Source organism: Malania oleifera, chromosome 2, assembly GCF_029873635.1.
Source record: "Malania oleifera isolate guangnan ecotype guangnan chromosome 2, ASM2987363v1, whole genome shotgun sequence".
Classification (NCBI taxonomy): Eukaryota; Viridiplantae; Streptophyta; class Magnoliopsida; order Santalales; family Ximeniaceae; genus Malania; species Malania oleifera.
The window spans coordinates 59738230-59757205 of NC_080418.1; positions in this window are offsets into that span (position 1 = coordinate 59738230).

Here is an 18976-nt window from a genome sequence, read left to right on the forward strand (position 1 = left end):
TTTCTCTCACCAAATGCAAATGCAATCCAAAAGTAGACAACCTCCCGCAAAACAAGCTTAATTAGTTTTCTCCATACAAGGGCCCAATGGACCAAGGCCCACTTAAAGCCCAAGTAGAGTTCTACCAAACTTTTTTACAAGCCTATTCATATATTATATTTAAGTACCTAACATGATTAGAAAAACTTATTTAATTTGTGGATTTCTTTATTTAAACAATTCGAAAATTTTGAGTGGTTGTAGCCCATGTTTTGACAATTTTAACATTTAATAATTCTTAATAATCAACAAACAAAAAAAAAAAACTAATTTCTAATTTTATTTAAATAGTTGTAATAATTTAATTTTTACAATTGACACAATTACAACCTATAACAATTGACTGTCGTGACACGTACAAATTTCAATCACAAAGGTAACTCATTTCCCTCACATATCTTCATTTATGATTAATATACTAGAATGACAGGTTGAATGCATGGTTTGTTCTTTGGGGTACTTTAGTTTCATTTGAAATACTTTAATTTTATTTAATAGTAATCTTTGGGGTAGTTTTCTAGTAAAATATATTAGAATTTTATCGACTTGCAAGCTGTATTTTATAAAACACATAATAAAAGGAATGTCAACATTTTAGAAGCATTAATGAAAAGGCCATATGGCACATGGGCATTATTGTTTTATTTTAGTTTAGATTTTTTTATGTGTTTTATTTTATTATATTTTTTAAAATTATTTTGTTTTTGTAGAAAATTCCCAAAAAACCTAAAATTCAAATAAATGCATGAAAATCTCAAAAAGTGCAAAAAATCCAAAAAAAAAATAGGAAAACTTTTGAAAGTAAAAAAAATAATGCGTGGAGATTTCTTAGGGTTTTGTTTTTCTTTTTTAGGTAAAGACACTGATCTCTCTTAAAGTTTGGTAAAAATATACTAGTCACCCCTAAGATTTTAAAAATTTTAGGAACCCCGCCTAGAGGTTTCAAGAATTATAAGGACCTCCCTTGAGGTTTGTCAAAAAAGACACAAATCTTCCCTTGTATTTTCCAAGAATATAAGTCATTTGAGGGGGGTTTTCTATCTTTTTGGCAAATCTTAGGAGACGTGTGTGACATTTTTAAAATCTTAGGGAAGGTCATTTTGAAACCTCAAGAGATGTCATTGTCTTTAAGTGAAACCTCAAAAGAGGTGAGTGTCTGTTGCCCTTTTTCTTCAGACAAAATTTCTACGTGACTCACTTTAAAAATGAGCAGCGCAAAGGCTTTCCCAAGTATAGGAGTTCTGTCGTATAATAATTATCCCCAAAAAGGTCAGATCGTCTTCTTAGTGAATGCAAATTAATTCCAAACTTCTGTAAAATAAAAAGAAGAAAAGAAGAAAATAATTATATTGAACACAGTTCAGATTTAATTCTTGGGTTTTTTGAGAATTTGTAATGGAATTAAAATGAAGTGGGTCCTAAACTAAAGACATAACATGCTTAAAGTCAACCAAACAACTTACTAATTAAACCTTCAAATAATAAATCAAGAGCAAGAACATCATTAATTAGTTTCAAAACAAAGATAAATTAAACTTAAACTCTAGCAATGGTGTAGAGACCTAGAAAATTATAATTATTTAAAAATTAGGAAAAATAATAAATAGAATAGATAAATAAATAATAAGGGAAAAAGGGAAAATTTTGAAAGAAAAAATAGTAGACCTCGTCGACGAATCTCTTGTCCTCGTCAACGAGTGTTCTTCTAGGGCTCTTCAATGAAGTTCAGTCCCTCATTGATGAAGAGATCCTCAGTGAGTGAATTTTAGATTTTAAGTTTCGTTGAAGGATGTATTCTCTCGTCGACGAACTCCCTTCTGTGGTTCGTCGACGAATCCTGTCTTCTCGTCGACGAAGTCACGTGGCAACAGTGTGTATTAAAAGAATTGAGGTTACTTCTCAGCAAAGAAAATCATTTCTTCTTCGTTTTCTCTCTCTAAAAACATTTCCTCTACTTTCTCTCTAAGTTTTTGGCCCGGATTCAACCCAAATCAACAAACGGGAACTGCTACGGTGTTCTAGGGAAGATTCCCTACACATCTAGCGAAGTAGATTTCTAAACTGGACTCTTTAGGAAACGCTCCAAAGTTGACGTAAGGGTTAGGATTCTTCATTTTTGGGGTTTTAAATGTTTATTTGAGGTTTATGAATTGAGAAAGTGTTAAAATAATAGGTTATTTGAGGTTTATCTGATTAAACTAGGGTTTTTGATTCAGGGTTTGGGTGAGCGCCACAGGCAATATTTTGGGGTTCTTGTTAGTGTAGTTCAAGAAATCAGGTAAGAGGAATATATTAAATCAAGATTTTTGAGGAAATAACTAGTGAAAAATGGAAATATTATGTATATATGTATATGATTTTCATGTGAGTTCTGAAATGCCAACCTTTTAAATTGTAAATTTCTGAGCCTAGGGTTGTGGTATTAGATATTATTTGTGAAAATAGAAAATTAAAAGACAGATTTTCTAGTTAATTGTGTAAGAGATTAAATGTATATTTTCAGTATATGAATGATGAATATGGGTTGACCTATTTTCAATGAACGTATGAAATATGTTGCTAAATTGTGTGTCATGTATAAAATGAAGTTTCTATGTTGAACTATGACACACACACACACACACACACACACACACACACACACACATATATATATATATATATATGAGAAGCTGGAAATACTGGAAATGTATTGAGAATTAAAAGGTGATATGAATTATTTTGCATGTGTTTGGTAATGTTAAATTATAATGTATGGTTTGAGAACTCCAGTGGACTAGGAAAAGGGCACAGTACTATTGTGGATATGTATGGAGCACTAGTGCACCCACACGTCTTAGATACAGTGTGGTGACGAGATGGTCGATTGTGCTGGGGAAGGGTAGTGTCCCCCTAGAATCTAGACCAGTGTGGGAATAGCCAATCATACCAACAGATTGTAGAATGTGGTTGATTTAACACTGGAGGGTCAACCAGGGTTAAGTTCAGCCTTCGGACCACACAATCGTCATAGGGCAGAAGCATGATTAGGATTTATCACCGGTATAAAGGGTTTTAAATGCATAATTGTAAGTTTAACCATGGATAGTATGGGAACAATAGTTATGGAAACAATGGATAAAAGAACAGCAGACAGAAATGGCATGAAAACATAATATGTGAAAACATACATGAATATAGAAAGTGATGATGAATATGTGACACATGAACATAGAATATGAAAGTGAATGTAATGAATGGTACAGTGATAACAACATAAAGAGTAATGTAGTAAGGTATTATCAGTATTAAATATAGTAGTATTACTTATATTTTGGGCGAGGTATACTCTACGCTTGAGGGCTTGCTGATAAAGGCGAGTGCCCTAATAGGTATCAGATGTAGCTATAGGCTACAAAACGTATCAGAGCAGAGGGAAGCTACTTCTATAGGCGGGTAATCTTCCCTATTCTCGGGAACTTCTACCGGTAAACCTTTGTGAGAATGTGTGAGTACGAGATAAACTAACCACTTGAGGGCTTACTGAGTAAGGTAAGTGCCTTGATATGCTTCAGTTGTGACCGTAGATTGCTTAGGGTATCAGAGCAAAGGGATGCTACTTGTATGGGTGGGTAATTACCCCTATCCTTGGAAACTCTCGTTGGTAAAATACCTTGTTTTTGTATGACTACGAACAGAGAACGATTTCTTAACTATGATTTTATTTGAAATTAATGAATATACATATATTTAACCTCCTTATTGTCACACGCTGATTTAATGTATTCCATCCTTACTGAGATGTGTCTCACCCGATAGTTGAATTTCATCTTTTTAGGATCTTCGTGGGATCGAGCTTAGAGAGCTCGGGCTGTTGTAGCATTTTTTAGAGAGAGAGAGAGAGGGTATGGACTGATGGATATGTATATTTTCTTTTGGGTATATTTATGTTTTTAGAGTTGTGAAATACTGGATGTTGGGTTATGTTTTTAAGATGTATATAGATATAGAAACTCTGGTATATTATGGAAGAATTGTGATTATTTTTGTAGCGTAACTAATATAGAGCCAGGTTCAGGTAAATGGAACACGTGGCACCTGGGCCCCACTTGGCGGGTTCGAGGCGTCATGAGGTGGTATCAGAGGTATTCTTCAAATAATACTCCGGACCCTAGTTTTGGATTCAAAGTATTACATTTTGGTATTAGAGCATTAGGTTTTGAGATTCTACAGACTCAAGGATGATTAATACTAGAGTATAGGAATATGTGATAATGAGGATAGGAAATGGGGATTTTGTCTTGTAGCCTAGAAGCGGAAATACGTTGATGATTTCTTGCGATTTTTCTGAAGCATTCAATGGCCTCAGAAAATTCACGGTAAACCTCAGATGATTTCGTTTTTGAGCTGTGAGATTGGTCCTAATTGAGAAGTTGAGTGTATATTTGAAATTAGATTAATGATTGTGTTGATAGGGTTATGATAATAGAATTCTTATCCCTTTTCTATTCTATTTTCATATGGATCCTAGGGATAAGGATGTAGAGGCTGAAGGAAGGGATAATTCAGAGACTTCCATTGAAGAGGAAATTGATACCTCCACGATGCTGAGGGGTATAGCCTGACAGGTCAGGGAAGAAATGAGGAATGATACTAGAGGGCAGAACTGTCCAGTAATAGATCAAGGCTGCAGTATCAAAGATTTTATGAGGATAAACCCTCCTACTTTTGAGGGAGGACCTGATCCAGTGACTGTAGAAAACTGGGTTCAGCAAATTAAGGAAATACTGGAAGTACTTGGCTACACGGATGAGCATAAGGTCCGCTTTGCTGCATTTAATATGGCAGGGGATGCAAAACGCTGGTGGCTTTTTATGAAGTTGCTAAAGGAACAGAGGCTGGTAAAGATAGCTTTGACGTGGGACCGATTCAAGGAGCTATTCTTCGATAGGTATTTCTCCTTAACTATCAAAGAGGAAAAGATTGAGGAATTCACTAATATGACATAGGGGAATATGAATGTGGGCAAATATGCGGCTAAGTTTGTTGAATTGTCGCGCTTTGCTCTATTCCTGATCCCAAACGAGGCGAGGAAAGCTAGAAAGTTTGAAAAAGGCCTAAGACGAAGGCTTTACGAGCTTGTAGTGGAGTTCCAGGTCCATAATTTTCAAGCTTGGTGGACAAGACTTTGGTGCTGGAGAAGAGTATCCAGGGCGGTATAAAGCTGACATAGTAGAAGAAGAGGCCTGCACCTTCTAGTTTTCAGGCTGAGGGTAGTTAGGGATCGTGGAAGAGGGAGAAAGATACAGTGGGTCTGAGGTAAGAGATGGTAGATTGGGGTTATTATGGTTATCAGGATAATCTATCTTACCCTAAATGTCAAAAATGTAATAAGAGGCATAGGGGTGAATGTCGTGTTGGGGGTTCTAACTGTTACAGCTGCAGCAAACCGGGGCATATTAAGAGGTACTGTTAAGAACTACTAACTGTTGTACCTGGACCAAACTAGATTTGGGGAAATCAGTAAGTACCCCAAGGTGGAGGTGGTTTAGCACGTGTGTATACGATGATCTTGTACAAGGCAGATAAATCCAAGGGGGCAGATATGAATTTATGTTTAAAATAAAGAAGGTTTCATTTGATTGTAGTCAATATAGAATTTCAGATGATGGTATATGTTGGCCTTACAAGGCTTAAAATCTTATTTTAATGCTAACAAACAAGTGAAACTTAATATTTTTGGTTGAGTGGTGATATTTTAGAACTCACAAGGATCACATATGTGAAAGCAAAGTCAAAGTGCTCACAAGGATCAAATGAAGCTTAAAAGAGTCAAAGTATAGATTTAAAAATGATTTAAATAAAGCTTGAATTTTATGAGAGCATGCATATTAAAGTGAACTTGCTAAAAGCTTAAAGTACATTGAAAGTTTGAAGAAAAGATGGACTCAAAACAAGGACATACATGAAGACTTCAAGAGTTGAAGGAATCTTAAGGAAGTTTTATGTAAGTACTTCAAATAATTTCAATATAGTTACATGAAACTCTTTGGTTAACTTCTTAGACCTAGATACCTTTTAAGATACCTGGAAAATATTTTTATAAGGTCAAAAGATATTTCAAAAAGGTTAAAATTATTTTTGGAATGAAAAGCACCAAAAAGAGATTTTTCCAAATGCTGTCATTTTTTCTACATCCACATTGAGGTGCATTTTCTCTATAAAAAACTCTTTATTTTAAAATGTGTTCAACATAAAAGTTGTATTATTTTCTATTACCTTTCTTTTGAAACCAAGATCAACTAATTTGGAGTAGTATAGAAAAATTTACAACCAAAATACTGAAGGGGGGTCGAAGTTGTCAAGTGATTGACCTTGTCTGTTCAGGCGCCTAAACAGCAAACAAAACAACCTCAGGCGACTGAACCTATGAGTTTAGGCACCTGAACCTGTACTGACTTCGAAAATTGCAATTTTCTGAAACTTCAGGTGACTGATCCTGAGACTTCAGGCGCCTAAACACTGTTAACGGTCATATTTTTTAAAAGTTTTTAAATTCAAATTCATATTTCTTATGCTCCAAACTTTCTATAAACTTGGGAAACACTCCAAGTCACTTGGGGAAAAAAAATAGACTTGATTTCTCATCTATAAATAACCCCCTAAGGCTAAGGATTAATTACACCAAGAAAATACAGCAAACAAGCTTTCTTGCTCTCAAATTTCTCAATTATCTCAAAGCTCTCTTGTGCAATCAAATTCTGAGTTTCCCACTAATATTTGCTGTGAATTTATCAAGAAAATTCCGAATCTACTCTTAATTCTTTCAACCTAGAAAGAAGGCTTACGGTGATATCTTCTTGAGCGTCATATTTCCATATTGTGAATTTGATTTAAGTATATAGATTTAACTTGTACTAAACAGCTCTTTCTGAGAGCACTCTTTGTACACATCTATTTTGTATCTTGTATATATTGAAAGTTCAAGGTTATTTGGATCATTGGCTAAATGTGGGGATATCGCTTAGAGAGGCGGGCTCTAGCCTAATTAAAGGAGTGACTGAACGAGGGTACATCGTTTGGAGAGGCGGGCTCTAGCCTACTGAAAGAGTGTGTAAACGATGTTGTTTCGCCCGACAAAGGAACTGATTTTAGTGAATCTTTTGGTGGTTTGCCAAAGGTGAGGACGTAGGCTGGGTTTAAGCCGAACCTCGTAAAAATCCCGGTCTCACTCTTTCTTTCCCTTACTTTTTATTTTCAGCACATTTAAATTGTGTGGATGATTTACTTTGTAATCATATGTACTACGTATATTTGGAAATCAAATAAACTTAAAGTCTAATTTTGATTTGGATTGTGGAAACCGAAAGGAAGTACGTTAGTTAATCCATACTTTGCAGAAACCATAAGGGAATACGTTACTTGGTTAACACCCAAAGATAAATTAACTAAGAGTTTATTTGAATTCTGAATTTTGGGAAGAGTGTGAATGTTTTTTTGAAAATTACTTTGAGAAAGCTAAATCATTATCAAAGGGATTGCATTAACAACAGGGTTGCACACAAGTTGAAAAAGTTAGAATTTTCATTAAGTTGCAACGTATATCTTGATTGAATGTTTTATGATTGATTGATTTGGATAGTGTGGTTGATTGAAAGGTTGATTGGTTACTTAATTGTTTAAGTACTTGTGTTGTGGTTGTGGATTGAATTTTGTTTTAAATATTTATTGTGTATTTGATAAAACAACAAGAAAACAAGAATTCATTTAAAAAGACTTAAAAGAGGTTAAGGATTCTTGAAGAGAATTAAAAGAAATTTTAAAACCCAATTCACCCCCCTCTTGGGTCTACATCTTGGTTTTCAGTATGTACTAAATTGTATGAGATATAGTGAGTTAGTGAATTGTAGAAATGTGAAAATGAATGATTATCAAAACTTTCTAGGATGAAATTTTCTAAAGGAGGGGAGAATGTAGAGACCCAAAAAGTTATAATTATTTAAAAATTAGAAAAAATAATACATAGAATAGACAAATAAATAATAAGGGGAAAATGAAAAATTTTAAAAGAAAGAACAGTAGACCTCGTCGACGAATCTCTTGTCCTCATAGACGAGTGTTCTTCTAGGGATCGTTGACAAAGTTCAGTCCCTCGTCGACAAAGAGATCCCGAGTGAGTGAATTTCAGATTTTAAGTTTTGTTGATTAATGTATTCTCTTATTGACGAACTCATTTCTGTGGTTCGTCGATGAATCCTGTCTTTCGTCGACGAAGCCACGTGGCAACAACATGTATAAAAAGAATTGAGGTTGCTTCTCAGTGAAGAAAATCATTTCTTCTTTGTTTTCCCTCTCTAGAAATGTTTCCTCTGCCTTCTCTCTATATTTTCAGCCCGAATTCAACCTGAATCAACAAACGAAAATTGCTACGGTGTTTTAAGGAAGATTCTTTACACATCTAACGAAGCAGATTTCTAAACTAAACTTTTCAAGAAACACTCCAAAGTTGAAGTATGGGTTAGGATTCTTAATTTTTGGGGGTTTTTATGGATTGAGAAAGTGATGAAATAATAGGTTATTTGAGGTTTATGTGATTAAATTAGGGTTTTTGATTCGTGGTTTGGGTGAGCTCCACAAACAACATTTTGGGGTTCCTATTGGCGTAGTTCAAGAAATCAGGTAAGGGGAATATATTAAATCAAGATTTTTGAGGAAATAACTGGTGAAAAATGGAAATATTATGTATATATGTATATGATTTTCATGTGGGTTTTGAAATGCCAACCGTTTAACTAGTAAATTTCTAAGCCTAGGGCTTTGGTATTAGATATTATTTGTGAAAATGGAAAGTTAAATGACATATTTTCTGGTTAATTGTGTGAGAGATTAAATGTATATTTTCAGTATATGAATGATGAATATGGATTTGCTTATTTTCAATGAACGTATGAAATATGTTTCTAAATTGGGTGTCATGTATAAAATGAAGTTTATGTGTTAAACTATGATATATATATATATGAGATGCTGGAAATACTGGAAATATATTGAGAATTAAAAGGTGATATGAATTATCTTGCATGTGTTTGGTAATGTTAAATTACAATGTATGGTTTGAGAACTCCGGTGGACCAGGAAAAGGGCACAGTACTGTTGCAAATATGTATGGAGCATTAGTGCACCCACACGTCTTAGATAGAGTGTGGAGACGGGATGGTCGATTGTGCTGGTGAAGGGTAGTGTCCCCCTGGAACCTAGACCAGTGTGGGAATAGCCAATCATACCTATAGACTATAGAATGTGGTTGATTTAACTCTAGAGGGCCAACTAGGGTTAAGTCCACCCTTCGGGCTGCACAACTCGTCGTGGGGCGGAAGCATGATTAAGATTTATCACCGGTATAAAGGGTTCCAAATGCATAATTATAAGTTTAACCATGGATAGTATGGGAACAATGGATATGGAAATGGCAGTTATGGAAACAATGGATAAAAGAACAACATACAGAAATGACATGAAAACATAATATGTGAAAACATACATGAATATAGAAAGTGATGATGAATATGTGACACATGAACATAGAATATGAAAGTGAATGTAATGAATGGTACAGTGATAAAAGCATAAAGAGTAATGTAGTAAGGTATTATCAGTATTAAATATAGTAGTATTACTTATATTTTGGGCGGGTATACTCTGCACCCGAGGGCTTACTGAGAAAGGCGAGTGTCCTAATAGGTATTAGATATAGTCGTAGGTTACATAACGTATCAGAGCAGAGGGAAGCTACTTCTATGGGTGGGTAATCTTCCCTTTTCTCGAAAACTTCTACCGGTAAACCTTTGCGTGAATGTGTGAGTATGAGATAAACTAACCAACTGAGGGCTTACTGAGTAAGGTAAGTGCCTTGATATGTTTCAGTTGTGACCGTAGGTTGCTTAGGGTATCAGAGCAAAGGGGTGCTACTTGTATGGGCGGGTAATCACCCCTATCCTTGGGAACTCTTGCTGGTAAAATACCTTATTTGTGTATGAGTAAGAACAGAGAACGATTTCTTAACTTTGATTTTATTTGAAAATAATGAATATACATATATGTTGTACTTTAACCTCATGATTGTCACACATTGATTTAATGTATTCCATCCTTACTGAGATGTGTCTCGCCCGATAGTTGAATTTCATCTTTTCAGGATCTTTGCGAGATCGAGCTTAGAGAGCTCAGGTTGTTGTAGCATTTTTAAGAGAGAGAGAGAGAGAGAGAGAGAGAGAGAGAGAGAGAGAGAGAGAGGGTATGGAATGATGGATATGTATATTTTCTTTTGGGTATATTATACTAGATGTTGGGTTATGTTTTTTAGATGTATATAGATGTAGAAACTTTGGTATATTATGGAAGAATTGTGATTATTTCCGCTGCGTAACTAATATAAAGTCAAGTTCATGTAAATGGAACATGTGGCACCCACTTGGTGGGTTCGGGGCTTCACGAGGTGGTATTAGAGGTATTCTTCAAATAACACTTCGGGCCCTAGTTTTGGATTCAGGGTGTTACAAATGGCTTAAAAGTTGGTTTAACAAAAATAAATCCAACAGTAGTTTAACCAACAATAACTTGAACAAAAATAATTAAACTACAAATGACTTAAGAATAATAAACCAACTCAACACAATAATAACTTGAATAAAATAAATAGATACACAACATCTAAAAATAAACCTAACTTAACAATGGCTCAACTAAATAAATATACTAATCATAACAATAAATAAACTCAAACAAAGTCTTAATAAAAATAACTAAACTTAAACTAATAAAAAGTTCCAACAAGATGACCAAGATGACACTAAAGTAAATTAATAACAGCAAAGTTCCAATAAGATATTAAAAATGACATTAAAGTAAATTAATACAACTAAATAATAGCAAGGTATTTAAACTGACATTAAAGTAAAACAATACAACTAAATAATAACAAGAGAGAGAGAGAGAGAGAGAGAGAGAGAGAGAGAGAGAGAGAGAGAGAGAGAGAGAGAGAGATGAGAGAGAGCCGTAGGTTGGCTTCAGCAGCAACATGTAACGCCCCGCACAAGAACATAAAATTTTAAGAGGCTTAAAAGAAGAATCCTGAACACTTTGGATTCATGAAGAACTCCCTAGAGTGTCCTAGAGTATGGTAGAACCTACTAGATATTTCTACATTGTATTGAAATGTATATATGCTAGAATCTTCCTTGTAAATATCTAGATGAATAGTCTAGAAGATGGATCTAGGCCATTGATTCAAAATTATCACCACCGTCCATTAAGGAGGTGGAAGTGTATAAATAGGTGGAGGCCTTATTTGGCCAACACACAACACAAAAACTCTCAAAGTGTTGTAAAGCATTCTCCAAGCAATACAAGAGTCTTCATTCTCTCAAACTCTCTAGCACTCTCTTGTCTACTTGGTGTCCATCTAGAAGGTTAGGTTGACTTAGCATCACAGTCGGTGTGAATATTGCTAAGTGCCGGCACAGTTGGCTTAGAGAAAGGTCTAAGGCCGTGACAACGTGGTATTAGAGCTTGGTTCACCAGGGGAGTGAACATCACGGAAGAAGACACCATGTCAAGCACTGTGGAGTTAGAGAACTGTGGTGAGGAACAAAGGGGTAGGGACACCAACCCTACAGGAAAGAAGACTCGAGGCACTAGCAAAGTCCATGGGGAGGATTTTACTACTTTGGAAGGACGGGTTGCCCTATTGGAGAAAACTGTTGGCGAAGCTTTGCCCCGACTCAAGAGGGTGGAAGATGACTTGGAAGCACTAACAAGTCATTCGATGGAGAAGTTCGACCAAATCAAGGAAGAACTTGATTCCATCACTTACACCAAGGAGGGACAAGCTGAACGTGTGGACACCCTGGAAATGAAGGTGATGGATGCTATTAGCAACATGCAGGCCCAACTTAATGCCCTTAAGGCATCAATTGAGGCAAATAAGGGCAGACGACATTCGTTGCTACTACTAGTGGGATCAAGGATGTCCCCAAGATTGATGTGCCCTAGCCAAAGGAGTTCAAAGGCATTCGAGATACTAAAGAAGTAGAGAATTTCCTATGGCAAGTGGAGCGATACTTTGAAGGCTTGAGCCTCGTGGAGGAACAAGTCAAGGTACGTACTACTTCTCTCTTTCTCTCTGATAATGCTATCCTTTGGTGGCGTAGGAAACACGCCGATATGGAGAAGGGGTTGTGCTCCATAAATACTTGGGAGGATTTCAAGAAGGAGTTGAAGAGGCAATTCTTTCCTGAAAATGTGATCTACGAGGCAAGGAAGAAGCTTAGAGAACTTAAACATATGACCACCATCAGTGACTATGTTAGGCAATTCACAACTCTCATGCTTCAAATCCCTAACCTAGCTACTGAAGACCTCCTCTTCCACTTCATTGATGGTCTCCAAAATTGGGCTAAGCAAGAGTTACAACGACAAGGAGTAAAGATGTGGATGAAGCCATTGCCGTGGCAAAATCCCTTACGGAGTACCAACGAATTGAACACCCCAAGTCAAAGAATTCCAAAGGGAACGCTGGAAAAGGTGGGGGGGGGGGATAAGGGTAAGGAGCTAGCTAAGGGAGAAACTTCAAGTCCCCCTCAAGGCAAGAGTTAGAGAATAAAAAGACAAGCTCTACAAAGTCTATTAGTTGCTTTGTGTGCAAGGGTCCCCATCGCATGAGGGAGTGCCCTAAGCTTGGATCCTTGACATCTTTGATGCAAGAATGTGAAGCCCCAGAAAGACCCGAGCAAGCTATGAGTCATGTTGGCTCTCTACGGCTCCTTAACGCTTTGAAGGCCAAGCCCCAAGCAACTAGTAACAAAGGGCTTATGTATGTTGAGGCGATGATCAATGGAAAGACGACCCAAGCTATGGTGGACACTGGCGCCACCCATAACTTTGTCACTCCAGAGGAAGCCACGAGGATTGGCTTAAAGGTGTTAAATGGAGATGGATGGATTAAAACAGTCAATGCAAGTGCTAAGCCTATATATGGCATGGCTTATGGGGTTGAGGTACACCTTGGCACGTGGAAAGGGGCTGTGGACTTCTCAATTGCCCATATGGATGACTTCAAGGTAGTACTCGGCATGGATTTCTTAAGGAAGGTAAATGCGGTTCCAATACCGTATTGTGATACAATGTGTATCCTAGAGAAGGACTCTCCATGCATGGTTTCCGCATCCACCGCACCAAAGCCCACCAAGATGTTGTCCGCCATACAAGTTGAAAAGGGGTTAAAGAAGGGAGAATACACCTACCTTGCGACCTTGAAAGGAAATGACCCCATGACAAATGGAAGTAAGGAACTTCCTATCGTTATCAAGGAAGCCCTTGAAGAGAACCAGGATGTGATGCCACCGGAGTTACCTAAGTGGTTACCACCCAAGAGAGAGGTGGATCATAAGATTGAGTTGGAGCCTGGTGCAAGGCCACCTTCCTTGGCACCATACCGAATGGCACCCATGGAATTGGAGGAGCTACGGAGATAATTGAAGGGATTATTGGATGCAGGCCAAATACGACCGTCAAAAGCACCTTATGGGGCACCGGTCTTATTCCAAAAGAAGCATGATGGAACATTAAGATTATGCATCGACTATCGGGCTCTTAATAAGGTAACTATAAAAAACAAATATCCTATTCCTTTGATAGCTGACTTGTTTGATAGGCTTGGGAAAGCTAAATACTTCTCAAAGGTGGATCTAAGGTCGGGATACTATCAAGTTCGAATCGCAAAGGGAGACGAACCAAAGACCACCTGTGTAACACGGTATGGCTTATTCGAGTGGCTAGTAATGCCTTTTGGCTTGACCAACGCTCCTGCCACATTTTGCACCCTCATGAATGAAATTTTCCACCCATATCTTGATCAGTTCGTAGTAATATACTTAGATGACATAGTCATCTATAGCAGCACACTTGAGGAGCATGCCAACCATCTACGAATTGTGTTCAAGGTAATAAGGGAAAATGAGTTATATATCAAAAAGGAGAAGTGCTCTTTTGCTCGAGAAGAAGTGCACTTCCTTGGACATGTAATCAAGGCAGGAACCCTAAAAATGGATGAAGCTAAAGTGGAAGCTATCAAAGAATGGGAGCCACCCACCAAAGTTCCCGAATTACGATTGTTCCTTGGGTTGGTAAACTACTATTGACAGTTCATCAAAGGCTACTCAGCAAGAGCAGCTCCTTTAACTGATCTCCTAAAGAAGTCCAAGGAATGGAATTGGTCGGAGAGGTGTCAAAATGCCTTTGAAGACTTAAAGGCAGCTATAATGGAAGAGTCGGTCTTAGCTCTTCTTGATTATACAAAGATGTTCGAAGTACACACAAATGCTTTCGACTTTTCCATCGGAGGAGTGTTGATGCAAGAAGGACATCCGATTGCCTATGAGAGCCGTAAGCTAAATGAGACGGAGAGACGTTACACGGTACAAGAGAAAGAGATGACAGCTGTGGTACATTGTCTTCACACTTGGCGCCACTACTTACTTGGCTCTCATTTCATGATAAAAACTGATAATGTAGCCACTAGCTATTTCCAGTCTCAGAAAAAGTTGACCCCTAAGCAAGCTAGGTGGCAGGATTTCTTGGCCGAGTTTGATTACAAGCTTGAGTACAAACCCGGCAAAGCAAATATTGTGGTTGATGCATTAAGTCGCAAAGCGGAGTTGGCTTCCGTCACCAAGGTTAAAGGTGACTCCCTTGATCAGATCAAGGAAGGAATGGAACATGATCCTATGGCTAGACAGTTGATTGGAATTGTCAAGGATGGCAAGACAAAAAGATTTTGGCTTGAGGATAACATCCTTTACACTAAAGGACGAAGAATCTATGTCCCCAAATGGAACAACTTGAGGAGAAGCCTTATCAAGGAGTGTCATGACACAAAGTGGGCTGGTCATCTTGGACAGCGTAGGACTTGTGCGCTCCTTGAATCAGCTTACTACTAGCCACAAATGCGGGATGAAATAGAGCTATATGTGAAGACTTGTCTCGTATGCCAACAAGATAAGGTAAAGAATACATTACCCGGGGGCTTGTTGGAACCATTACCAATACCCGAGCGACCATGGGAGAGTGCATCCATGGACTTCATCTCCGCATTACCAAAATCAGAAGGGTTTGGTTCCATCTTAGTAGTGGTGAACAGATTCTCTAAATATGCCACATTCATACCAGCTCCTACAGATTCTCTAAATATGCCACATTCATACCAGCTCCTACAGATTGTTCAGCTGAAGAGGCAGCTAGACTTTTCTTCAAAAATGTGGTAAAATATTGGGGGTTGCCAAGGACTATCATAAGTGATAGAGATCCTCGTTTCACTGGACGACTATGGAGAGAGTTGTTCCAACTCCTTGGCTCAAAATTGCATTTCTCCACAAGCTTCCACCCACAAACGGATGGACAAACAAAAAGGGTTAATGCATTATTAGAGTGCTACTTGAGGCACTTTGTGAGTTCCATCCAGAAGGATTGGGCGCAACTCCTTGATGTGGCATAATTTTCATACAACTTACAAAAGAGTGAATCAACGGGTCACAACCCATTTGAGATTGCCACCGGACAACAACCACTTACACCCCACACTATTGATGCAGCTTATAAGGGGAAAAAGCCCGAGGGCACACAACATGGCTAAGTTTTGGAAGGAGCAAACAGAAATAACTCGCTCTTACCTTAACAAAGCCACAAGAAGGATGAAAAAATGGGCGGATGCAAAGAGGAAACCAGTGGAATACCAAGTGGGAGATATGGTTATGGTCAAATTGCTTCCACAACAATTTAAGGCCTTCATAAAGGTACACAAGGGGTTGATTAGGAAATATGAAGGCCCACTTCCTATAGTGGGAAGGGTAGGGAAAGTTTCTTACAAGCTTGAACTACCTCCTAGTTTGAAGATCCATCCAGTATTCCATGCTAGCTTGTTGAAGCCATATCATCAAGACATGGAAGACCCGATAAGAAATAACTCAAAGAGAGCACCTCCCATAGTAACTAAGTCTTTTGACAAGGAAGTTGAAAAGGTGCTTGCCGATTGAGTCATGCGAAGGAGGGGAGTGCAGCCATGCACCCAATATTTGGTTAAATGGAAGGGATTGCTAGAGAGCGAGGCTAGCTGGGAAGCACAAGAAGACCTTTGGTAGTTCGAAGACCACCTACGGCGATACAAAGAAGCGATGAGGATACCGCTCGAATAGGTGGGGGAGAGTTTAACGCCCCGCACGAGAACATAAAATTTTAAGAGGCCTAAAAGAAGAATCTAGAACACTACGGATTCATGAAGAACTCCCTAGAGTGTCCTAGAGTATGGTAGAACCTACTAGATATTTCTACATTGTATTGGAATGTATATATGCTAGAATCTTCCTTGTAAATATCTAGATGAATAGTCTAGAAGATGGATCTAGGCCATTGATTCAAAATGATCACCACCGGCCATTAAGGAGGTGGAAGTGTATAAATAGGTGGAGGCCTCATTTGGCCAACACACAACACAAAAACTCTCAAAGTGTTGTAAAGCATTCTCCAAGCAATACAAGAGTCTTCATTCTCTCAAACTCTCAAACTCTCTTTTGTCTACTTGGTGTCCATCTAGCAGGTTAGGCTGACTTAGCATCACAGTCGGTGTGAATACTGCTAAGTGTCGGCACGGATGGCTTAGAGAAAGGTCTAAGGTGGTGACAAACAGCTGCTACTTGGTTCCCCAAGAGAGACCCCTACTATGCGGTGCTACTCCCCAAGCTCTCCTCCTAAAAGCACATCTCAAAACCCTTACTAAATAGTACCCTCCAGAAAGCACACTAGCCTTCCTTTTTCAATTTTTATTTCCTTCACTTTTTATTTCCCCCCACTTCGGCCTCCAGCGCACAAGCCCCAAAATGACCCCCACAGGTTGCCTCTTTCTAATTGCATGCATGGGTCGGGTTCATGTGGTCTTGTCACACATGGCCCATGCACACGGTTCCCTTTAATATTTGGCTACCCTCTTCAATATGCTCCAGCGCAAGACCCTAATGTCCTCTACTACCTGAGTCACCTTAAGCTCCAATACACGTGCATGGCCCAGCTTCGACTCTCCACTCTTCACACAACCCATGTCATTTAATGCTCACGGCCTCTTTATGTGCTCTCAATCCAGTCGGTTCTCACGCGCATGGCACATGCAAGCATGGGCCTCACGTACATGCTGTTGTTCTCACGGCCTTCCAATGCACGGCCCAATTTCCAATTTGCATGCATGGCCTCTCCTCTTCACACACGCACGCGGTTTCAAGCAAATAACTCCTTGCATGCTCACGTGCTCCAATTCCAAGCTCTCCTCATGTGCATGGGTTTCATCTTTAATTCCCGAAAATGCCGAAAGCTTTCGTGTGCATTTTAATTTTAACTTTAATTTCTAAACAATTACCTACAATAATAGAACATGAATATACGTAATTTTACGGAAAAAATAGGATAATTATCTTAATATTATCGAATGAGCTCAATGATAAAAATACTGGACATAATTAAGTATTTAATCAGAATTGTAACACTTAATTAATGCATTTAAAGACCTAATTATGCAACTTTGACACATAATCACTAGGTTATCTTCTTTCTTTTTCTTTATTAAATTTATTTTTTTCTACTATTAACCTCTTTGGATTTTTCTATAGTTCTTAATGTTTTTCATGGTCCTCTTTTGTGGTTTCCCTTGTTTTGGTAAATTAAAAAATTTTAAAAATAAAATAAAAATAAATAAGGCATGTGTCACACGCATGCATGCGGTTGCCCACTTGCACATGCGTGCGAGCACACATGCAGTGGACTAGAAATGACGTCGTCTTGGGTATAAATATTTTAAAATAAAAATAGGCAAGCATATGGAGCATATGCACTAGTGAGGGCACATACACATCCACTATTCAAAACAGCGCTTTCCATTATAAATATATATATTGAAATCAAAAACCCCCCCACACACACAACAAGGGGTGAAACAATTCAGTTGTGAAAGGAATGGAATGCTTTTGGCTCTCCATTTTTCCAATTCCGATGGCTGCTCTAAAGCTAATCATCAGATTATGTAGAGTGTTTCTGTGGGGTGCCAAAGCTAAACCTTTGGTAGGTTGGAAAGAAGTATGTTTGCCTAAATCTGAAGGAGGTCTGGGGGTTTTTGATTTGAAGACATGGAACAGGGCTTTACTCACAAGAACTCTTTGGAATATCCATAAGAAGGACACCTTGTGGTCCAAATGGATAAACCAGATTTACATAAGAAATAGTAATATTTGGGAGGCCAAAATAAAACATGAGGACTCCCCATTATACAAGAAGATAGTGGAAATCAAATATGATCTTGTGCAGAAATGCAGAAATAGTGTTAATGCAGAACAGTTACTAAACCAGTGGGTGAATGATGACCAATTGGATTGCCCAGAGGCCTATAACTTCTGGAGATTGAAGGGGATAACTAAGCCATGGTGTAATGTGGTTTGGAAAAGTGGATGTACACCGAAGCATTCTTTTATCTTATGGCTAGGAGCTAAGGGCAGGCTTCTGACAAATGACAAGTTTTTTGGAGCTGACAAGGATGATCTTTGTGCCTTATGTAACTCTGAAAAAGAATTAGAAAGTCACCTCTTTTTCAAATGTAGGATAGCTAATGAAGTGTGGGAAGGTATAAAAAAATGGATGGGCAGTACAAGATCAAAGAGTACTTTAAAAGCTGCCTTCAAGTGGATGAAAAAAGATGCTAAAGGGAAGAGTTTTAGAGCAGTTGCCATGAAAGTAAGCTTGGCCACAACAGTCTATTGTCTGTGACACTTTAGAAATAAATGTAAATTTGATAAAGTTAATGTTTCAACTGATGCTATCATTAAATTTATTTTGACACGTGTACAGAATTCTATATGATAAATTTCCT